This window comes from Staurois parvus, unplaced genomic scaffold (genome assembly GCF_062004578.1).
Source record: "Staurois parvus isolate SC_StPar_1 unplaced genomic scaffold, SC_StPar_1.0 ptg000938l, whole genome shotgun sequence".
NCBI lineage: Eukaryota > Metazoa > Chordata > Amphibia > Anura > Ranidae > Staurois > Staurois parvus.
The window spans coordinates 870,445-896,290 of NW_028318734.1; the positions used below are offsets into that span (position 1 = coordinate 870,445).

At 42.3% G+C, this 25,846-nt stretch overlaps 1 pseudogene; it reads left to right on the plus strand.

The window, feature by feature from the left end:
• LOC149441893 (sodium channel protein type 8 subunit alpha-like) overlaps positions 1-25,846 on the plus strand; it is an 84,850-nt pseudogene that overhangs the window by 53,960 nt on the left and 5,044 nt on the right.

Genomic DNA, 25,846 nt, shown 5'->3' on the forward strand with positions numbered 1-25,846 from the left:
ACATAATTGGTAATCTACATCAAACTGTTCCGGTAATGCAGAAGTTAACAAGATTGAAGCCCTACATAATTATTATACAGTATTTCTATAGCGCCAATAGTTTGCTCAGCGCTGTACATTACAGTGGGAGACAGTACACGAGACAGTACAGTAACAATACAATTCGATACACAAGGGGTTCGGGGGCCCTGCTCTTTGGAGCTTACAATCTAGGAGGGAGGGGATGGTGGCACAGGAGGACATAGCTGTGGGGGATGGAGTGGTAGGAAGAGTGGAGGAGATCGGCAATTAGTTGAGGGCGGGGTAGGCTTCCCTGAAGAGATGGGTTTTCAGGGAGCGCCTAAAAAGGAGAGGAGAGTAGGTGATAGTCTGATGGATTGGGGTAGGGAGCTCCAGAGGATGGGGGAAGTCCTGGAGATGGGCATGGAGGAGGAGATCAGGGAACTACATAAAGACATTACACTTATTAGGAACAAAAGATTTTTTCAAAAGGACAGTGACATTAATACAGCTGAAGACTTGTTAGGATGTGTGTGCGTAGGTTATGGAAGAACTTGTATGGAATTGTGTTTCGTTCATAGTAATGATATTGAAGAGCTAAAATAGAGTCTAAATCAAAATTTGTTAAAATGCAAGGAACTTATATAATCAATAACAAAACTAGTAACTTTTAATGTAATCAGATATGGGATTCTGGTTAATAGTTTTAAAGGGAAATGAGCCTACTATTGGGTCAGGAGATATTACAATAGACATGTTAAATTCTGGGAAAATAGGAAGTTCTAAAAACAGATATTTGGAATCAATTACAAAATTATTCACAATTTCTTGATCCCGAACATCTGAATATAAAATGGGAATGAAAAAAAGGACAGAGTTAAAATATGGGATTTCCAAGTAGCAAGAGCTTTGTATCAAAGTTCTTGTTACTGTGGTAGATTTGATTGTCCCAGAGATAAAAATCTCAACCTTTAAGACTCATAGAAGGAAAGGATCATCTGAATTTGATGTGTAGTACACAAATACACCTACCTCAAAATTCATTAACTTGGAAAATAAATGAATTTTTGTGAAATTATCACTATAAAACTGATATTATCCATAAAAGTATTTTTGGTAATTTGAACTGGGAGAATGATAAATTTGTATCATCAAAACACTATTAAATGACACAGGTATATATGAATGCTGCATATCAATAGAAAATTATCCAACGAAATGTGTGAATACAAATGTAATTGTAATATCCCCTAAAAAAACAAACAGTGCATGGATAAGAAATTTATTCCAGCCAGTCCTTTCCAAAATTAACCTTTTCCAAACCAGAGAAGGAAAGTTTATTATATTGTGGAACTTCAATATTTCAGAATGGAAAATCTCAACAAGGTTTCTCCAATGTCAAGAACATCTGGTTAATATGGAATTAGGTATTGAAAGATGGTTTGGTACTAATATTAAGAATCCTCACAGGAATAAGCGTGGTATAGTTGAAGGTATTTTAGGAGGAGTTGGTACCATTGGAAGTATTACAAATAGTATGGACATTAGTACATTAAAGTCTGATCTCGAGACAGCTGGTTTAGTGGGAAGCAATAGCATTAAAGTACAAAGAAACTTAAATCAGATATTGGAAAATATGGTGATTAAAACAGCCAATATTCTGGGTCCATCTATATTACATTTACAGAATATTACTGTTAATTTAATGACTAGTGAACAGCATTCCCATATAGCCAGAGCATGTTTAGAAATTCAGATGGAATATTCCACAAATCTTAATAGCTCAAGCCTTTCGAAGTGGAATAACTCCTCTAGGTATTGTACAACATTTCCCCAGAGAGTATGTGTATGCCATAAATCATACAGATCTGGGGGTAAATAAATGGATTGGATGTTATCAGAACATATGTTATAGTTTTCCTGCTACAGGAATCATTGAACAAATGTTGGTTCCAATCACTGTCTTGGGATTACCTGTTAGCAACACACAGTTACTATATTATCAACTACAATATACAGATTTTGCATTTAATGATAATTTTGAGTTGGAACAATTAGATCGGTCTTCATGTTTCCAATTTCAGTCTAAAGTTATTTGTCTACCTAATCAAGACAAAAAGGTATATTTCATTCTTGTTACCATAACCATGCTCTATGTTCAGCAAGGATAGAAAAGGTTAAAACCACTTCTGAGTTAAATTTCAATTGTAGATAAAAAGAAAGTTTCTTTCCAAGTTTTGTCTAACTCAGAAAGGGTTAAATCTTTCTTCTCTTCTTGTACACATACAGAAAACTTAAGTCGAGGTTTGTTCTGTATAGGAGGAGATATTTTAGCAATAAGTGTTAATGGGATGAGAATGAAATTTGACAAACATGCTTATGAAAAATATAAGTGCTCTTCCCATACAGTACAATATATCTCAAGTGGATGAATTCCCTTGGAGAGATTGGGCAAATGTTATTCAAAAAGATAAAGGTTTATTGATAACTTTATCAGATGAACTCAAATACAGAAATATTATTTAAACATGAACAAGGGAACTTGCAAGAAATAGAACATGAATGGTCTGAATTTTCAGGTCACTTTTGGTGGTCAAAATTTAAAAAAATGTACTGTATGGTATAATGGAGAAAAACGTCAGTTTCTGCAGCAGGAAATATTTTATTACATCTTATAATAATTTTTATCATATTATGTATTATATTTCAATTATGTTTGATGTGTAAAATGAGAAGTTTTAAGCAAATTAGAAGTGAAATTAGGAAAGGAGATGATTTATTACAAAATATACTTAAGAGAAAAATACTTTCTGGTTTTGCTGACTCAGTTACAAATAATGATACATTTGAAATTACTAAATCAAAACCTGTGTGTGTGATATAAAAGGTGTATGATATATTAAAATATGATTTTTCATATTTCAGAGGGGAATATAATAATTTTTAATATCTAAATTTTAATTTGGTCTCTAGTAACGTCCTGGCCAGGATAATATAAATGTACCCTCTATTTGGATGTGAATGGAAGGTTTTGAACTGAGCAGTAACCGATGTGAATTATTTGTACGGAAGGCTCAGTTTAGTTTATATTTTCTTAAGAATAAGCCTATGTAATGTATACTTTGTTATAATTTTATAGAATGAGTCTGAGTGTTTAAATTGTATCCATAAAATCACGTGTTCAGACAGTTGTAACATAAAAGATGTCAGTAACTCCCTGCAGAGTGTCTTTGTCAATGTTAATTAGCCTAGCTGAGACTGGAACTAGAACAGGTTACCAGCCTAAATTACACTGGGAGGTGACAAGGGGAGTGGTTAATGAGCCCGCAAATTTAAAAAAAAAAAAAAAAAAAAGGGACTGTGGGAGGGCTTGGTTTCTTGAGCCATTTTAAGCACATGCTTGCTTAGACAAAAGGCACTTCTTCATACAAAAAGGAGACTCACACTCCATTCACACTCAAGAATAAAGCACATGGCATGCTGAACAAAAAGGACCTACATGTTTTTGCTTATATTCAATGAACAAACAACTTATATTCTTTATTTTAAGCTACATCTTTTTGTATTTGAATTTGCTACTTTTGTATTGACTTTGTCTCTTTTGGTGTGTGATAAAATAAAGTCACACTGCTTTTTCCTAACTGGCTTTGAAAAGGATTTATTCCCACAATTACCTACAGAAACAGGAATACTAATAGAGTTTTTTCACAACTCTAAAATTCCAACAGTCCCCAAACAAACCATTGGTAACACAATGCGCTGCCATGGATTGAAATCCTGCAGTACAGGCCCGTCTGAAGTTTACCAATGAACATCAAAATGATTCAGAGAAGGATTGAGAGAAAGTGCGGTGGTCAGATGAGACCAAAATTGAGCTCTTTGGCATTAACTCGACTTGCTGTGTTTGGAGTAAGAAAAATGCTGACTATGACCCTAAGAACGCATTCCCTACAGTCAAGTATGGAGGTGGAAACATTATGATTTGGGTATGTTTCTCTGCAAAAAGGTAGATGCCGACTTTGCTACATTGAGGGACCAATGGACGGGGCCATGTATTATAAAATGTTGGATGAGAACCTTCTGCCCTCAGCTAGAACACTGAACATGGGTCTTCCAGCATGACAATTACCCAAAACATACTGTCAAGGCAACAAAGTGGCTCAAGAAGAACTACATTAAGATCATGGAGTGGCCTAGCCATTCTCTACACTTTAATCCTATAGAAAATCTGTTAAGAGCTAATGTGCAACTTTTCTTTACTCATTCTGTATAGCATAATGGGAGCTCAATTGACCTCTAAACAACTGCCAGGTCACTCGTTCAGTTCCAGCCTACTGCTTGGATGCCTACTTCTTTGATGTTATCCTTCTACTTGGGCTTCCTCTTCCTAGGGTTTCCTCACATCTTTCTTCCTAAGCCAGTCCAGGCAGTTTATTTTTTTGTCATACTTACAGACAAACTAAAGCTGCACCATCTTTATTATGGCTTATAGAGGGGATGCATTCTATGTAATGATTATATTAGTTCGAAAAAAATTCAGGCACCTCCTTGCGGTTTAATGATCTTTATTACCATTCAAAAATCACATGATCAAATGGGGCACACACACTGTCAGGGACCATCGCGACGCATTAGTCTACACATGCGTAGGCGTCTGTCAAGACGTGCAGGTAGCAGGGCACTAGGACCCAGGCGCACCCGTCTTGACAGTACTGGGCAGGCACTGGGACCTAGGCTGCGCCTGTCAGGTGCAGGGCGGGCTACTTAAACCAGCCCTGCACAGACACTTGTTGCAGAATGGTCTTTTGTATCCTGTTGCCTGTGTTGTGAGTACTCTGATCTGGATTGTCTGACCTTGTTGCCTTCTCCTGTCCTGACCCCTTGGCTTGCCTGACTCTGCTCCTGGATGTTCCCTTAGAGATCTGATCTTTTGGTATTGACCATCAATGGGCAAACTACGGCCCGGCGGACCTTTTAATCCGGCCCGCGGAGCGTGATAAAAAAAAAACAGCCAGGGCAGGCAAACATTGGCTGTCAGGATGTGTGTAGGCGGGGCAGCATGACGAACGTGAGGGGAGCTAGGCTCCTCTCACAGTCCGCCCTGAAGACCGGAACGGCGTGGGAACACGGCGAGAGGAACGCGCGGAGCAAAGGTAAGTAAATTGACACAGGGGGGAATCAGCGTCATGAACATCAATAAATCCCGTCACAGATCCCAGTTAAATGACCAACACCTCAGATCTATTCTGCGAATTGCAACAACAAAACTAACTCCTGACTTTGATGCCTTAACAAAAAAGGGAGACCAACAACACTGTTCCCACTAAAATTGAAGGCACTATTTTATGAAAGAAATACATTGCATAAAAGTTTTGTAAAATAACTCTTTTTATGCTTTTCTACCTTAAAATTAATCTAAACATTTAATGTTACAAATTTTAATTTATATTAATTCACACATCATTCATCTACTCTTGGTCCGGCCCCCGGGTCCAATATATGAACCCATTGCGGCCCTCAAGTCAAAAAGTTTGCCCACCCCTGGTATTGACCCTGCGTGTGACCCGACTATCCTTTGCCTATCGTCTTGTACCTCACCGACCCGCTAGTTACCGACCCGGCTTGTTTGACTCTGACTTTGCTCATCCGTCCGTCCATCCATCCCTCAGGGATCCCTGGGCTCCCTCACATCAGACTCTTAACCCGCTGGAGCTCTTGGCAGGCTCCTCTACCTCTGGTAGAGATACCTAGCAGCTGCGACCTGGTCCCGGAGCGCTCCAAGTCCATCCCCACCATCAGGGGCCCTGGTGAACAAGTGCTCCAGTACTTAAGACTCCGCACTCTGGGGAGGCTCTATCAGGGGACTGAGAGGTACTGTCAGGCGGTCCGTTACACACACCTTATATTCCAACTCAGTCTGGCTACACCAGTGGGCATTCTTTATCATTCACAAACTCACATCATAACATTACCTGTAGTTAATTTTAATAATTTAAACCTAATGTACCCATTACCTTAGCTTATTAAATCCAATTTGCATCCGTCCATTTTAAATAACTGAAGCCCACGGTTTGTACCCTATAGCTTTTTTGGAACCATTTGTAACTATATTAAAGTCAAAAACAATTGTTTCACCCCCTTATATGATCAGTCCTTCTTGAGGCCCAACATCTCATCAAAACAGGATACAGGTCCAATCTTCACAAACCTCTCAATATACAGAATATCTGTTATATATTGATCAAGTTAACCCAAGTCAGTGCTTTGTTAAATAACCTTTTTACATGTATTGATCTATTGGGAAATAATTAAAAAAATGTAATGTTTCATTTTCTATGTAACAAAATAAAAGCTTAATCTGTCTCAAAAAAATGCTAAAAAAATTCATATGGGTACAGTGTTGCATGACCGCGCAATTGTCATTCAAAGTGTGATAGCGCTGAAAGCTGAAAATTGGCCTGGACAGGAAGGGGGGGGGGTGAAAGTGTCCGGACCGGAAGTGGTTAATCAAGATTTTAGAATGTAAGTATGTTTAATTGGTGTCCTTGCATACGCCGTACAGACCTGACAACAGGGAGTTTTACACAACCCAGTGGCTGCAGCATTGTGTACAATACTGACAAGCAGACTCCTACCTGTCAGGTGGAAGCAGTCAGTCCGCTGTTGCCAATTGCTTCCACAGGAGCACCCAGCAACGGTGCCCCCCCCCCCCACACACAGGCGCACACCCGCCATGTCAATTTCGGGTCTCCGCTATCACTTTCCCTGCTAGATCTGCTCCGTGAGGACGTCGATGACGAAGCGCGTAGGGTGGAGCCTGTGGATGACACGTCATTACGTTCCTGCGCATGCGGGACGAGGCTGGATTTGTACTGAATAGTTATCACGCTTTGTTTGCTGGTGTCGGCTGGGACACCAATATGTGTAAGTGCAATGAGTTTAAGAGTTTTTATGGTACTGCACCATGAGTTTCTGTTCTTATATCACGAGCGTTGGTCTGAACATCCGAGGAGGAGGTGTTTATTAAAGAAGTGGATCTATATTGCCGAGTATTCCTTGCAGAGTATTGCTCCCAGAGCTGAAAGTGCTTATGCTGATTTATAATTTGATCAGCATATTGCCCTGGAGAGTTCATTCAATTTATCTGGTGGTGGATTGGCACACAGTGAATTTTGTTGGACACTAAAAGTTTTTTGAAAAAGTTTTTTTTTTTTTTTGTTTTTTTTACTGCAGCACTATTATATTGGTGTTTGGACTTCATTATGTCACTATATTTACCATTTTTTTTGGACACTAATTATATTACCTATTTGACTCACATTTTTAATAATATAAGCGCAACCTGTTTTTGATTAGAATAGCCGTTTGTAGTGCAATACATCTAATGGATCACAAAGGAGACATGCAGGGTCTTTTAGACCCTGCATGTCTGAAAGATTAACTAGTTGCCGACCGCAGATAGCCGAATGACGGCTTCACTGTGGCCGGCCAGTTCTGGGTGGACGTCATATAACGTCCCCCCAGAACGCGCTCTCCTGCGCGCCCCAGGGGGCGCGCACCCGGCGATCTCCCAGCTGTGATCCCAGCGGCCTTTTACCACGTGATCAGCGGTGTCCAATGACACGCTGATCACAGGGAAATGCAAGTGCCGGTTCTCGGCTGCACTTTCCTCACGCTGTCAGATCGTGAGGAAAGTACTGCCGAGAACCGGCAGTTGTCACAGCGGGGATCGGCACCGATCATCAGGACACTGATGATCAGTGCCCTGATGATCGGTGCCCAGCAGTGCCACCCGCAAGTTCCGCCCACCTGTGCCCAGCAGTGCGCCCACTAGCTCCGCCCACCTGTGCCCAGCAGTGCACCCACCTGTGCCACTCTGCAGTGCCACACACCTGTGCCCAGAAGTGCCACCTACTGTACCTGTGCCCACCCACCAGTGCTGCCCACCAGTGCAGCCCAGCAGTGCCACCAGTCAGTGCCCAGGGGTTGTGCCAGTCAGTGCCCAGCAGTGATGCCAGTCAGTGCCGTCTATCAGTACCCATCATCAGTGTCACCTATCAGTGCTGCATATTAGTGCTGTCTATCAGTGCCACCTCATTAGTGCTGTCTATCAGTGCCACCTCATTAGTACTGCCTATCAGTGCCCTTTAGTGCTGCCTATCAGTGCCCATCAGTGCCGCCTCATCAACGCACATCAGTGAAGGAGAAAAAATACCTGTTTGAAAAATTTTATAATAGAAACAAAGAAATTTTTTTTTTTTCCAAATTTTTTGCAATTTTTTTTATTTATAGCGCAAAAAGTAAAGCGCCCAGTGGCTATTAAATACCACCAAAAGAAAGCTCTATTTGTGAGAAAAAAATGATCAAAATTTCATATGGGTACATTGTTGCATGACCGCGCAATTGTCAAAGTGCGGCAGCGCTGAAAGCTGAAAATTGGCCTGGTAAGGAAGGGGGTATAAGTGCCTGGTAGGCAAGGGGTTAAATAAAAAAAATCACAGGGAAAAAAAAAAAAAAAAAATTAAAGTTACACCCAAGCAAATAACATCCCCACCCAAAACATTTTTTAAGGAACCCCCCCACCTCCACATATACACACACACATATGAATGTAAAAGCACACCTCAGAGCGCCTACGCATGGAAACGTCAATTGCGAAAAACTTGTTACATATCGCTGCGCACGCTGGAGAGCATCAAGTTTAGGACCAAACCTGCTGTGTAATGCTGAACTGATGTAGGGGCTTTTGAAGTGTTGTCTGTAGAAAATCGCGGGTACTGAAGTTTGACGCAATTTTATAGGTGCACACAAAATTTAAGGTTTGGCATTTTGGATATCAGTTTACTTGGCACAACCTCGTCTTTTATTTTACAAAAAAGTTTGGGAAATTTATTGCATTTGTTTGCCATAACATTTGTGATGTAAAAAATTGGAACCACTACTATTTTGATCTCTAGGGTGTCTGCTTTCAGAAAATATATGTTTGGTGGTTTTGTGTAATTTTCAGGCCTAAACTTTTTTAAACGTGTGCAAAAAAATGCAAAAAAACACCTCTGGCAGTAAAAAAAGGGTTAAAGGATATCTGTACTTTACACTTCTCCTATAAATTTTGCCACCCGCTCTCCATAACACCTCCCTTCCCCCAAGCCTCAGACATCCTTGCTATTTGGTTGCTGAGAGCCACAGAGCCTCTCAATTGTAACTATGCCAGGTGGCATGATTCTTCTAGGCATGAATGGACGAATTCCTTTCAATTCGGTTTCAGGTACCTAAAACAATTTTACTCATTGATCAACACTTTTCATCCATCCATCAAACTAAAAATGGAATACTCAAATACACAGGTCAGCTTCCTAGACACCACAGTATACATCAAGGATGATACGCTTCACACCTCAATATACATGAAACCCACCGACAGATGCAACTACCTCCACAGTTCCAGCTTCCACCCCCAACACACGAAACGTTCCATCATACACAGTCAGGCCATTAGATACCACCGAATATGTTCTGACCCAATAGACAGAGATAAACATCTCGGGACACTAGCAGACTCCTTCCATAAAAGGTTACAAGGACAAAACTATAAAACACAGCCTTGAGAACCCGAAGGGAAAAATCTACTTCAGTACAAGGAGAAAAAAAACAAACAACCGTCTACCTCTAGTAACCACATGCAACCCGGCACCCGAAGGAATAAAGATTTACAACCCATCATAACAGAGGATGGAACTCTGAAGGCCAGTATTGGGGGGTTGTCTGAAGGCCAGTATTGGGGGTTGCTGGAATATTTCTTTTAGACAACCCCCCCAATACTGGCCTTCAGACAACCCCCCCAATACTGGCCTTCAGACAACCCCCCCAATACTGGCCTTCAGACAACCCCCCCAATACTGGCCTTCAGACAACCCCCCCAATACTGGCCTTCAGACAACCCCCCCAATACTGGCCTTCAGACAACCCCCCCAATACTGGCCTTCAGACAACCCCCCCAATACTGGCCTTCAGACAACCCCCCCAATACTGGCCTTCAGACAACCCCCCCAATACTGGCCTTCAGACAACCCCCCCAATACTGGCCTTCAGACAACCCCCCCAATACTGGCCTTCAGACAACCCCCCCAATACTGGCCTTCAGACAACCCCCCCAATACTGGCCTTCAGACAACCCCCCCAATACTGGCCTTCAGACAACCCCCCCAATACTGGCCTTCAGACAACCCCCCCAATACTGGCCTTCAGACAACCCCCCAATACTGGCCTTCAGACAACCCCCCCAATACTGGCCTTCAGACAACCCCCCCAATACTGGCCTTCAGACAACCCCCCCAATACTGGCCTTCAGACAACCCCCCAATACTGGCCTTCAGACAACCCCCAACCTCAGAAATAAACTAATCAGTAGGAAACTTCCTTTTGATGTCACAAATAATGGAAGAGAACCTTGCAATAAAACGCTGCAAGCTGTGCAACCAAATCAAGCCATCAAAAAAAGTGTCAGACACTCAAAAGGGATCTTCAATATCTCCGGATCATACAGCTGCACCTCCAGTCATGTTGTGTACCTTATCCAGTGCAGAAAATGTAGCAAAAGGATCTTACGTTGGAGAAAACAGGACAGAAGTTGCAAACAAGGATGAATTTGCACAGACATACCATCAAGGAACATAAAGAAGATGACTTCTGCACACCTGTGGGACACCATTTCACACAACCGGACCACACAATGGGAGACCTCAATATTTTAGTTCTTAAATGGAAATTTCAAAACTATTCAGGAAAACTTTTGAACTAAGAATGATAATTCTATTTGATACAAGAGATAACGGCCTGAATTTGGACATGGGATTCCTCACTCATCCTACAGTTTTACTGTGTACATCTGTGTGGGTTTCTGGGGGGTTTTTTCCTCCCCCTTTCAACATCTAACATTCTGCTAAAACTATGTGTAGTAGTACTGCCTGGACCTTGAAGAAGGGGACATTCCCCAAAAGCTTGTCCTCAAAATTGTATGTTAGTGCAAATAAAAAAAAGTATCACGTCAGGACTCAATTGTTTCAATTCTGTCAATGGCTTTCCTATAGGAAGGAATGAAGGGGTGGGGAGTTTTATCCAACGCTTAACTTTAATTGAGTAAATAATGCTTCCCTCTTAGGCAGCATATCCAATGTGTGTGAATCAGACTGAATACTGTATGTATTTCTGCCTTGTGTGTATTTATTTGCCCAGTCTTCATAAACTCTCTAAGGCAGTGGTTCTTAACCTGGGTTCAAATCAAACTCCAGGGGTTCGGTGAGTCAGTCTCGCGGGTTCGGCGGAGGTGAAGACCCACACCCGACTCATATGATTCGTGATGACATGCCCCACTTGTCCATCATTGGCTGCAGGTGGTCACGCAACATCGCTTAGCCCAGTGGTCGGCAAGCCGCGGCTCTTTACACGCTTTAATGCGGCTCTTGTGTGCCGGGCGCCCGCTCCCCTCCCTCCTCTCGGGCGGCAGGGACTCTGCAGCGTGATCCAAAAAAAAAAAAAAACAGCCAGGGCAGCGCGCTCAAATGCAATGATTGGCCAGTCTCGTTGCCACTCACATCCTCATAGCCAGTGATTGGCTGTCAGGATGTGTGTAGGCGGGGCAGCGTGACGAACGTGAGAGGGGCTAGGCTCCTCTTACAGTCCGCCCTGAAGACCGGAACAGCGCGGGAATACGGCGAGAGAAACGCGCGGAGCAAAGGTAAGTGAATTGACACAGGGGGGACTTGGCTTACTACTTGCTACTTACTTACTACTACTATATGGGGGATGAATTACTATATGGGGGATGAATTACTATATGGGGGATGAATTACTATATGGGGGATGAATTACTATATGGGGGATGAATTATTATATGGGGGATGCTGGACATAAAGACGAAGAAAAGGAACAGACTTTGTTGCGAAAATGACATGAGAGTGGCACTTGCCAAGGTAATGCCGCGCATTTCTGAACTGGCCTCTGAAAGACAACAGCAGAAGTCACACTGATTTGCGGTAAATGTTCATTATTTTGTTTTTGTGTGAAAATCATGTTTTAATGGTTTTGTTCTTTGTTCTTAATGGTTTTGTTCATTTTGCGCACCTATGTATAAATATATACCTATGTTTTGAATTTTAAAAATCATATTTTATTTTTCCAATTAAGAAGGGTTCGGTGAATGCGCATATGAAACTGGTGGGGTTCAGTACCTCCAAAAAGGTTAAGAACCACTGCTCTAAGGTCTAGACCCCAAGTACTGCTTTTCCACATTAAAAAATAGAAAATGTTAATGTATCAGAATATCCTTCAAGTAAGCTTTCAAATTGCACAAAAACTCTGGTTTAAAAATAAAAAATTCTATTCAAGTATGAATTCTAAAAAAAGGATTTTCTATAGCTCTCAGCCTCCTCCATAAGCTCCGAATTACAGTGGTTCTAAAGGCTCAAGGTTTTTTACCTTCATGCATGTTATGCATGAAGGTAAAAACTTCTCTGTGCAACAGCCCCCCCTCAATCCAGTTATGTGCATTGGAGCCTCAGCTATCCCGGGACTCCAGCTCCTAATTGGCTGAGACAAAAGTGGGAGCCACTGGCTCCCACTGCTGTCAATCACAGCCAGTGAGCCAATGAGAAGAGAGGGGGCAGGGCCAGGCTGCTCTGTGTGTGAATAAATACATAGAGCAGCAGGTGCCCCCATAGCAAGCTGCTAAAAAGGGCTTTCAAACACAAAAAAGGGAAATATTACAAGTTCACTGAATTCTGCAATTGCTCATCCACATTCGCTGTCTGCTGCCTTAGTTGTCCCTGTGGTCTCTTGTACGTGGGATGTACTGAACGTACCACACGTACCCTGCGTTGCAGGTTTGGAGAACACAGTCGCCTAATTGAAGGTGGAAAGGATGAGCAGTGTCCCCTGCCATTTTTTGGATACTTTTAACAAATCCACGGTGGGAATTTGGGTTAGGGTGGTCGAGGTAATGCCTGTTGGTCTCCCTGCAGACGGTTATATGCCACCATATTATAACAGTCTGCATTTTTAACCCATGTGTGTCATCATTTCTTCTGCATTGTTCATTCTCCCCCCTGGGATCTGCCAGTTAGACATGCGTTTACACCACTTCCGGTCATGCTGGTCGTTATTACCACACTATCACAGACCTAATTAACCTGTGGGGTTTTTTTTGTACAACCATATATGCATGCGTCATCCCCCACTGGCCTCAATGAGGAGTTGGAAATTGCCACCATATTATAACCACCGTCTTCATTTTTAATACATTTGAGTCATCCTTACTTCTCCATTGTTCATTTTTACCCCCTGGGCTCTGACGGTTAGACATGTGTTTACATATATGCATGCATCATCACCGCACTATTACATACCAAATTAACCGGTCCTTTAACCTAACCATATACGATGCACCTCCATTACAGCATGCCCGCTTATCTACGTATGGTTGCCTCATATCCATTGCATTGCTGTGGCTACCATAAATTATGCAATTCATTTATCACCCTTTGCCCCTTTTGACATCCCCCAATTTCTTTTCCATGCAAGGAACATATACCAAAACTATTTTCCGACGCAGGGTTATCCTCTACCAGTCGTCCATTCTGTCCTTTTTATATAGGTATATGCGCACACATACAGTCAGGTCCATAAATATTGGGACATGGACACAATTCTAACATTTTTGGCTCTATTCACCACCATAATGGATTTGAAATGAAACAAACAAGATGTGCATTAACTGCAGACTGTCAGCTTTAATTTGAGGGTATTTACATCCAAATCAGGTGAATGGTGTAGGAATTACAAAAGTTTGCATATGTGCCTCCCACTTGTTAAGGGACCAAGTAATGGGACAATTGGCTTCTCCGCTGTTCCATGGCCAGGTGTGTGATTCCCTCATCCCCAATTACAATGAGCAGATAAAAGGTCCAGAGTTCATTTCAAGTGTGCTATTTGCATTTGGAATCTGTTGCTGTCAACTCTCAAGATGAGATCCAAAGAGCTGTCACTATCAGTGAAGCAAGCCATCATTAGGCTGAAAAAACAAAACAAACCCATCAGAGAGATAGCAAAAACATTCGGCGTGGCCAAAACAACTGTTTGGAACATTCTTAAAAAGAAGGAACGCACCGGTGAGCTCAGCAACACCAAAAGACCCGGAAGACCACGGAAAACAACTGTGGTGGATGACCGAAGAATTCTTTCCCTGGTGAAGAAAACACCCTTCACAACAGTTGGCCAGATCAAGAACACTCTCCAGGAGGTAGGTGTATGTGTGTCAAAGTCAACAATCAAGAGAAGACTTCACCAGAGTGAATACAGAGGGTTCACCACAAGATGTAAACCATTGGTGAGCCTCAAAAACAGGAAGGCCAGATTAGAGTTTGCCAAACGACATGTAAAAAAGCCTTCACAGTTCTGGAACAACATCCTATGGACAGATGAGACCAAGATCAACTTGTACCAGAGTGATGGGAAGAGAAGAGTATGGAGAAGGAAAGGAACTGCTCATGATCCTAAGCATACCACCTCATCAGTGATCATGGTGGTGGTAGTGTCATGGCGTGGGCATGTATGGCTGCCAATGGAACTGCTTCTCTTGTATTTATTGATGATGTGACTGCTGACAAAAGCAGCCGGATGAATTGTGAAGTGTTTCGGGAATATTATCGGCTCATATTCAGCCAAATGCTTCACAACTCATTGGACGCTTCACAGTGCAGATGGACAATGACCCAAAGCAAACTGCAAAAGCAACCAAAGAGTTTAAGGGAAGGAAGTGGAATGTTATGCAATGGCCAAGTCAATCACCTGACCTGAATCCGATTGAGCATTTCACTTGCTGAAGACAAAACTGAAGGGAAAATGCCCCAAGAACAAGCAGGAACTGAAGACAGTTGCAGTAGAGGCCTGGCAGAGCATCACCAGGGATGAAACCCAGCGTCTGGTGATGTCTATGCGTTCCACACTTCAGGCTGTAATTGACTGCAAAGGATTTGCAACCAAGTATTAAAAAGTGAAAGTTTGATTTATGATTATTATTCTGTCCCATTACTTTTGGTCCCTTAACAAGTGGGAACATATGCAAACTTGTAATTCCTACACCGTTCACCTGATTTGGATGTAAATGCCCTCAAATTAAAGAAGACAGTCTGCAGTTAAAGCACATCTTGTTTGTTTCATTTAAAATCCATTGTGGTGGTGTATAGAGCCAAAAATGTTAGAATTGTGTCCATGTCCCAATATGTATGGACCTGATTATCTCTGTGTGTGTAATTTTTTTTCCTGTTTTTTCAATGTTTAAGTATATTATCCCTCCACCTGTGCCATTAATCTTCCTGATCACAGACAGCTTGTCTGGTGCTCTTTGACAGCTTCCTCCTCCTTTCCCCGCTCCTGGCCCTGTCCATCATCCGCCCTTTGCTCTATAAAAAAGGCTTTCACCCCCAGTTCCTCCCTGCCTGATGAAAGAGCGTGCCTGAACTCATTTCATCCTGCACATGCTCAGAAACGCATAACATTTTGATGACCTCAGATGCGGACATCTTGGAGACTCTGCCAAGCTCCACCATCCATGCTGCATATGCACAGCACCATCTGCTGGCAGACTCCATTGATCATCTCTCTGGATTAGACACACGACAACAACTTCTGGCTACAGACGTCTCACCCATGAGCCTGTTTTTAAATTCTAAGATGTGAGTTACTACTTATTTTTATTAAATACCTTTACAGTACACACTTAGAGGCGCTGCGTTTCTTAGTTTGGACCCGAGGAAGATCCAGGCTGCTCTGTGTGAAACCACTACACACAGCATGTAAGTATAGACGATTATTAAAAAAAAAAAAAGACTAATCTTATTCCGAATAGAACAGGGGAAAAGGAGAAGTTTGGGAGCTCAGAGGATGTTACAAGGAGGCAAGAAAACAGTAAAAAAACATTTAATGAAAAAATAAGTAGTGGACATGTTCGGATTATTTTGGAGAGTAAAGAAATTGTTTAGTGCCACTTTAACATTTGAAGACCGTGTTTAAAAAAAGAAAAGTGGAAAAGTTTGTTCAGTTCTTTTCTACAATTTTACCTTTATATATGATTTCAAAGAATGAATTGAATTAAAAATGTGAATGTTTCTGCAATTTATATTATGTACCAAGTGGTCCATTTTCTTCCCTGGGTATGTTTCTGGCTGATTTGATTGAAAAGTACTTTGTGTCCCCGACACTCTTCAGAGTCATACGTTTGGCTCGTATTGGTCGTATACTTCGCTTAATCAAAAGGAGCCAAAAGGAATTTGAACCCTGCTTTGTGCCTTAATGATGTCCTTACCGGCCTTGTTTAACCATTACCGCCCGGCCAATGGCCGTTTGGCGGCTTCAGAAGTGTCTCTCCACTCCGGGTGCACGCCATTTGGCGAGCTCCCGCACATGCGCCGTTTGCGTTAATGCAGAGCGGCGCAGCAGTGCGATCTGTCACCGGCCGTGCACCTCGGACACGGCCGACAGATCCGAGTACCGGCTCCCGTTGCTGGTACCATGTGACCTGCTGTGACCAATCACAGCAGGTCACATGACAGTTGTATACAATGGATGGCTTCATTCATGATGCCATCCATTGTATACTAGTGCCTAGCTGTGAATGGTCACAGCTAATCACATGCACATGTCATTAGCTGTGACCAAATCACAGCTAAGCACAAAAAAAAAAGAAAAAAAAAAAAAGCTGAATGAATCGATTTCATTCAGGTAAATGCTTGCTTATAGCAAAGTAATTCTTTGCTATAAGCAAATTGTGTAAAAAAAAAAAAAACCGATCACTTCCCCAAAGTAGTACAATGTTACTATAGTAACATTGTACTACTTTGGTCATAGTAAAATATGAAAAAAAATTCTTAAAAAAAATTTAAAAAAATATTTTTTTTTTTTCATACTGTCACCAGTCAGTGTCCCTGTTCACCGCCATGCCAGTTATATGATGACGCTGTACTGCACTGGTGACAGTATGTAAAAAAAAAAAAATCGTGAATAATTTTTTTAATTTTTTCATTTTCCGAAAAATTATGACAAAAAAATACAACTTCAAAAAACTCGCCATGCCTCTTATGAAGTACGTCGGACTGTCTACTCTGCAAAAAGGGGTCATTTGTGGGATATCTGTACTATTCTGACATTCTTGGACCTCAAGAAATTAGATTGGCTGTCAGTACTTCAGGATTGATCAATATTCAGATCTATCCCATAGTTTGTGAACTCTATAACTTTCCTACAAACTAAATAATACATCCTAATTTGGGTTATTTTCACCAAAGACATGTAGCAGAATACATCTCGGCCTAAATTTATGAAGAACATTTATTTGTAAACTTTTATAAACAGAAACAAAGAAAAATGTGTTTTTTTCAAAATTTTTGGACTTTTTTTGTTAATTTAGCAAAAAATAAAAACCCCGGCGGTGATTAAATGCCACCAAAAGAAAGCTCTAGTTGTGTGAATAAAATGATAAAATTTTAGTTTGGGTACAGTGTTGTATGACCGCGCAATTGTCATTCAAAGTGTGAGAGCGCTGAGACCTGAAAAATGGCCGGGGCAGGAAGGGGGTAAATTGCCCGGTATGGAAACGGTTAATATCGGCCTGCTACTGTTTCTCGTTATGTTTATATTTTCAATATTTGAAATGTCGAACTTCGCTTACGTAAAAGAAAGAAGCCGGGATAGAGGACATGTTCAACTTTGAGACTTTTGGCAATAGCACGGTTTATTTCAGATCACTACCTCTGCTGGCTGGGATGGCTTGTTATTACCCATCTTATACCGCCCCCCAGACTGCGATCCTAAGAAGGAGAACCCAGGAAGTCCAATGCAAGGAGATTGTGGAAACCCCTCTGTAGGAATCTTCTCTCTCAGCTATATCATCATCTCCTCTCCCATAGTGGTGAACATGTATATTGCTATAAATAAAAGTACAAATGCGGCGCTCTATAATATTTACAGAATGCAGATGGTATCCCACAGTATTCAAACTTATTTGATATGATACATGCGGATTAACCACTTGAGCTCCAGAGGATTTACCCCCCTTAATGACCACGCCTCTTTTTGCTACTCGGCGCTGCACTAATTCAACTGATAATTGCGCGGTCGTGCAATGCTGCACCCAAGCGAAATTTACGTATTTTTTTTCACACTATTAGAGCTTTCTTTCGGTGTAGTTTGATCACCTGTGCGCTTTTTATTTTTCACGCTATAAACAAAAAAAAGCCAAAAATTTTGACGAAAAACAATATTTTTTACTTTCAGCAATAAAAAATATATAGTAAACTCAAAGTTGGTTATAAATTTCGGCCAAAATTTATTCTGCTCCATGTTTTTGGTAAAAAAAATCCCGATAAGTGTATATTGATTGCTTTGTGTGGAAGTTATAGCGTCTACAAACTATGGTATAGATACTGTAATTTACACCATTTTTCTGCTATACAGCGCTGCGCTAGTTTAACGGACAATTGCGCGGTCATGCAATACGGTACATAAATGAAATTTACATCTTTTTTTCCCCACAAATTGAGCTTTCTTTTGGTGGTATTTGATCGCCTGTGCGGTTTTTATTTTTTGCGCTATAAAAAAAAAAAGTCTGACAATTTTTAGGAAAAAAAAAACAATATTTTGGACTTTTTGCTATAAAACATGTCCAGTAAAAAAAAATGCAAAAATCAAATTTAGTCATAAATTTCTGCCAAAATGCATTTTGCGACATGTCTTTGCTAAAAAAAAATCCCAATACGTGTAAATTAATTGGTTTACGTGAAAGTTATAGCGTTTACAAATGGCGGGAAAGATACTGGAATTTTTAATTTTTATTTATACTAATTATGGCAGCGACCAGCGACTTATGGCAGCGACCAGCGACTTATGGCAGCGACCAGCGACTTATGGCAGCGACCAGCGACTTATGGCAGCGACCAGCGACTTATGGCAGCGACCAGCGACTTATGGCAGAGACCAGCGACTTATGGCAGAGACCAGCGACTTATGGCGGGACTGCGGCGGACATTTTAACACTGGGGGGGGGGAACTGACTTGGGGTCACTGACATCCCCAGTGACACCAATACAGTGATCAGTGAAAAAAAAGACACTGAAACTGTACTAATGTCACTGGGGAGGAAGGGGTTAACATTTTTAGGCGTTTACTGTGTAAGGGGAGTGTTTTACTAGGGGGCGGTGGTGTGTGCTGGACGGGGGGGAGAGAGGGGGGAGCTGATCGAGGGAGAGAAGAATTTCTCTCCCTCTTCAGCTTGTCGGGGAACTGTCACAGAGCAGGCTGTGTGTAAACAATGCAGCTCTGCTCTGTGACAGTGATGACAGCTCATCACGGGAAAAACCGGCCGTGACCCGGCGGCTGACACCCACGGGACAGGGAGGGCGGGCGCGCGCCCCACGCGCCCCCTACCTGTTTTGCGGGGTCCATTTTAAAACGTCGTTTTGCCTACCAGTGCCGCAATGCCGCCGTACATGTACAGTGGCTGGGCTGCATGCGGTTAATGTGACTGTTGTGACACAGTGAGCAATAATAAACTTTCGTGACTGCTGTGACTGTGGTACTAAATAATATTACCAGCAACAAAGCTTATTGGATATAGTTCATGCGGAGTGATGTGACTGTGGATATACCGTAAGCAAAGATTAATATTCGTGACTGCTGTAGTTGGACGCAATGAGCATACTATGCACCGACTAGACCAGCAATGGGCAAACTACGACCCGGCGGACCTTTTAATCCGGCCCGCGGAGCGTGATATAAAAAAAAAAAAAACAGCCAGGGCAGGCAAACATTGGCTGTCAGGATGTGTGTAGGCGGGGCAGCGTGACGAAACGCGAGGGGAGCTAGGCTCCTCTCACAGTCCGCCCTGAAGACCGGAACGGTGAGGGGAACACGGCGAGAGGAACGCGCGGAGCAAAGGTAAGTAAATTGACACAGGGGGGAATTAGCGTCATGAACCTGAGAAAGGCTATCTCCCTGAGAAAGGCTATCTCCCTGAGAAAGGCTATCTCCCTGAGAAAGGCTATCTCCCTGAGAAAGGCTATCTCCCTGAGAAAGGCTATCTCCCTGAGAAAGGCTATCTCCCTGAGAAAGGCTATCTCCCTGAGAAAGGCTATCTCCCTGAGAAAGGCTATCTCCCTGAGAAAGGCTATCTCCCTGAGAAAGGCTATCCCCCTGAGAAAGGCTATCCCCCTGAGAAAGGCTATCCCCCTGAGAAAGGCTATCCCCCTGAGAAAGGCTATCCCCCTGAGAAAGGCTATCCCCCTGAGAAAGGCTATCTCCCTGAGAAAGGCTATCCTCCTAACGCGTTTCGTGTAATAACACAAATTTTCAAATGTATATTGCTATAATCCTAGAACATTTTAGTATCGCCACAGAAGAGAGCGCAGATCCTCTAAGTGAGGATGACTTAGAAACATTTTATGAAATATGGGAGAAATTTGATCCCGATGCCACCCAATTTATCCAGTTCAGTAAACTCTCAGATTTCGCTGATGCCTTGGAGCATCCATTGAGAGTTCCTAAGCCAAACACTATTGAACGTATTGCCATGGAGTTGCCTATGGTGAGTGGTGACAGAATCCATTGTTTAGATATCCTCTTGGCCTTTACTAAACGTGTGCTTGGAGAGAGCGGGGAGATAGATATGTTGCGGCAGAAAATGGAAGAGCGCTTTGTAGCTTTCAAAAGCGTCTTATGAGCCCATCACCGCTACGCTCAGGGCAAACAGGAGGATGTATCAGCTGTGGTTATAAAGCAGGCCTACAGACGACATTTAACAAGGTTTTGTTTGTAGAAAACCTTTAACTAAAATGGGAAATGGTGGAATATGGACAAAAGAAGGCACCCCTTCTACAGCATCACTGCCATCATATGACAGTGTAACTAAACCTGAAAGGAAAAAAACAAGAAAATACAAGCAGCAATGAGAGAGCAAAGACAAAAATCTGTCAGGGAATCAAAGTGTTGAAAACAAATGTTCATATTTCTCATTTGCAAGCAAAGATTGTTTACAAATTGAATAATTCTATCAATGCAGATCAGCTATGGAGACACTTATCCGAAGATCAATACCAAACAATCCGCTTATTATGGCATGGTTGCATTTTAAAAGGCAGTGAATCACCACCACCTATATCTGGAGGCAACTTAATATACACCCTTCACCAATATTTACCAAATCTTCAAACTTTTACTAGTTGCTGCTTAAGGTTTCCTTTACTGGGGTACTATAAAAATAGTAAGAAAAAAGAAAATAGCTTCTAATATTCTATGTCACTGTAAACCAAAGTCTAGGGCTTATAAAATTCTGCTTTTTGTATTGTACAATGTTTTTAGTCTTCATTCTACAGACGGCATATAATTTAGCAGAAGCAAAGCTGCAATATTTAGAAAAGCCTTTCATTGACAGAGTAAAGATCATGGCACTGGGATGTTTTTTTGCAATTTGCTTATACTTTTGTATAGGCATTGTTCTCAGAAAATGATTGTTTTGTTTCGCTCGGGACAATTCATATCTTAGCACTTTAAATGGCATGTTTCACTTTGTCCTCAACTTTGAGTTGCATTTTTCTTTTAATTTTTTTACAAAAATGTATTGCCACCATATTTATAGTGGCAAATTTGACAATGGTCAGAATAAAAAGGTATAGTTCAAATGGTGAGTTTTAGGGTCCTGAAGTGTAACAATTCGTTGTGCGATGAGTTCCAACGCATTTCATAGCATACCACTGAGGAACTTTTTTTTTCACAATTTCTTCATTTTAATACATTTTAGTGTTTTGGGTTTTTTTTTTACTACAGGTATTAACAATGACTAAGAATGTTAGAGACCAGAAAATTAAAAGTGTTATTTTTTTATATTCATTCATTTTTAAGTATAGTTTGACACCTGGCTGGTGCTGCAGTAACATTATGCAAAAAAAATTAAATCTTGCTGTGTTCTGTATGTTATTAGCTCATGCTGATGTACAGTTGCAAGAAAAAGTATGTGAACCCCTTGGGATTACGTGGAGTTTTGCATGAATTGGGCATAAAATGTGCTCTGAACGTCATCTAAGTCACAACAATAGAAGAACACAGTCTGCTGAACATAATACTACACAAACATTAGATGTTGCCATGGTTTAATTGCACATAACATGTAAACATTCACAGTGCAGGGAGGAAAAAGTATGTGAGGCCCTAGCTTAATGACTTCTCCCAGAGCTAATTGGAGCCAGGAGTGAGCCAACCTTGACTCCAATCAGTGTGATGATATTGGATGTGTTGCTGACAGCTGTCCTGCCCTTAAAAAAAACACACCTGTTTTGGGTATACTGGTTTCAAGAAGCACTGTCTGATGTGAACCATGCCTCGCAGAAAAGAGCTCTCAGAAGACCTACCATCAAGAATTGTTGACTTGCATGAAGCTGGAAAGGGTTACAAAAGTATCTCCAAAAGCCTTGATGTTCATGTGTCCTCGGTAAGACAGACGGTCTACAAATGGAGAAAGTTTAGCACTGTTGCTACTCTCCCTAGGCGTGGTCGTCCTGTAAAAATGACTGCAAGAGCACAGCGCAGAATGCTGCATGAGGTAAAGAAGAATCCCAGAGTGTCAGCTAAAGACCTACAGAAATCTCTGGCACATGCTAACATTTTTGTTGACACATCTACAATAAGGAAAACATTAAACAAGAATGGAGTACATGGGAGGACACCACGGAGGAAGCCATTGCTGTCCAAAAAGAAGATTGCAGCATGTTTAAAGTTTGCAAAAGAGCACTTGGATGTTCCACAGCACTACTGGGAAAATATACTGTGGACAGATGAGACCAAGATTGAGTTGTTTGGGAAGAACACACAACACTGTGTGGAGAAAAAAAGGCACAGCACACCAACATCAAAACCTCATCCCCACTGTGAAACATGGCGGAGGGAGCATCATGGTTTAGGGCTGCTTTGCTGCCTCAGGGCCTGGACGGATTGTGGTCATTGATGGGAAAATGAATTCCAGAGTTTATCAAGACATTTTGCAGGAAAACGTACGACCATCTGTCCGCCAACTGAAGCTCCGCAGAGGATTAGTGATGCAACAGGACAATGACCCAAAGCATACAAGTAATTCAACAAAACAATGGCTGCAACAGCACAGAATACACCTTCTGGAGTGGCCCAGTCAGAGTCCTGACCTCAACCCCATTGAAATGCTGTGGCATGACCTTAAGAGCGATTCACACCAGACATCCCAAGAATGTTGCTACACTGAAACAGTTTTGCGAAGAGGAGTGGTCCAAAATGACTCCAGATCAGTGTGCAGGTCTGATCTGCAACTACAGGAAACGTTTGGTTGAGGTTATTGCTGCCAAAGGAGGGTCAACCAGGTATTAAGTCCAAAGGTTCACATACTTTTTCCTCTCTGCACTGTGAATGTTTACATGTTATGTGCAATTAAACCATGGCAACATCTAATGTTTGTGTAGTATTATGTTCAGCAGACTGTGTTCTTCTATTGTTGTGACTTAGATGACGTTCAGAGCACATTTTATGCCCAATTCATACAAAACTCCACGTAATCCCAAGGGGTTCACATACTTTTTCTTACAACTGTAACATGTACACAAAAGAGACTAAAAACTTGGAAATCCTGAGTATTCTTTGTGGTTACCCTTAGACAGCTCAGAGGAACAGAAGATTACAAATTACCTTTTGGCTTGGATAGGATTTCATTACCTTCACCACTTATTGTTCTATCACTGCTAATTCCCTCTGCCAATGCGTAGCAGTAAGGGTACGGTTCCCAACAAATAATGGGGTTACCAGCTTAGCAGAAGAATGGTATGTTTGATTCCCTCCCCCCCCCCCCCTTGTGGCAAATGCTGCAATTGTGTCGTATCCTCTTCCAACTCTGGAACAAAACTCACCCTTCCCCCCAACCAATGCAGCTTGGAGGTGCTGTGTTGGGACACAGAATCACCCCAACACAGCCTATCCTGATATTATCAGATGATATCCCATCTGCCTGTTACCTGTGTCACTTCAAGGTGGTGTTATTCCAGCTTCAGGTCCGGTTGCCATCAGGTTCAGATGAAAAGCTCATTATATTTGTCATGGAAATTTTCTATTACAGGTTGTCCTTTAAATGTCATATATTTGTGTTATTCATATGTCTCTCCTGTGGCTTAATTAAAGCTCTGAAGGCTGCAATTAGGAAATGCGCATGTACAATGTATGTATTACAGTACTCAGCTCGGTAATGGATGAGATGGCAGATCTGCGTTTATAGACCGGCGTGTAGGCCGCGGGTCTGTATTCACATATCAGCAGCATAGTACCACATGGACTTCGTATGGCCAGGCGCCAGGCAGTGCGAACTCCGCGTGTAAGCTCATGTATATCTCTACAAGACGCTACCGACCTGAACTGTATCTGGATGGATGTGTTTTAATAAAGATCGTATCGGGCCCATTCAGATACAGACTGGCACTGTTTAATCTAAGGGATTCTTGTACAGACAATGTACATACTGCTGGGAGCTGATAGCATGTAAATAATGTGAAACTCGCTCTCCAAAGTGAGCTTACGGGGGGAGGACAGAATAACTGGTTTTAGTGTAGGTTAAGAGGGAACTTTGCACTCCAAGCAGGATGGACATTCTCGTGTATGCACACTCCCTATACATTGCTCTGTGGGAGGGGATTGACTTGGCCCTGTGCGGGGGGTGTGTTTTGTAAGATAATAAAAACAGGAGTCTGGGGTTAGACCCGGGCAGAGTGGATTCCAACTTTAACCTGGGAGTACCGTCTGATTTATTCCTGGATTACTGGAGCTCCATTTCCCCACATCTCAAAAGAGCTAAACCTTTGCACACCGGTTGGAGGCGCAGGAATCGTGGGGCTAAGCTGGAGTCGCGGTAAGCGGAGGGCGCAATACGGTTGCAGCGAAGTTCGCACAGCTTTATGGGGGATTGCTGCGCATCCAACTGCGGGCACTCACGGTAAGGAAAATTCACGTTCCTAACCCCAGAAACCACTAAACAGCTCATCCACTCCCTCATCATATCACGACTCGACTACTGCAACTCCCTCCTCACTGGCCTGCCTCGCCGCTGGCTATCCCCGCTTCAGTCCATCCTGAATACGGCTGCCAGACTCATTCACCTTTCCAACCGCTCTGTCTCCGCCACCCCCCTCTGCCAATCCCTCCACTGGCTTCCGATTGCACAACGGATCAAATTCAAAATCCTAACGCTGACGTACAAAGCCATCCACCATACTGCCCCGAACTACATCACTGACCTAATATCCAAGTACCACCCAGCAAGCACACTCTGCTCCTCACAAGACCTCCTTCTCTCTAGTTCCCTGGTCTCCTCCTCCCATGCCCACCTCCAGGACTTCTCCAGGGTGTCACCCATCCTCTGGAACTCCCTGCCCCAACCCATCAGATTATCAACTACTCTCCTCTCCTTTAAGCGCACCCTGAAAACCCATCTCTTCAGGGAAGCCTACCCCACCCCCTGCTAACTTGCCGACCTCCTCCACTCTTCCTACCATTCCATCCCCCACAGCTATCTCCTCCTGTACCACCATCCCCTCCCTCCTAGATTGTAAGCTCGAAAGAGCAGGGCCCTCGATCCCCTCATGTTTTGCATTGTATTGGTATTGTTCTGTCACATGTTCTGTCCCCCTTTGTAATGTACAGCGCTGAGCGAACTATTGGCGCTTTATAAATACTGTATAATAATAATAATTCATTGAAAGCGAATTTCCAAGACATTCTAAAGTACAAACATGTTTTAATA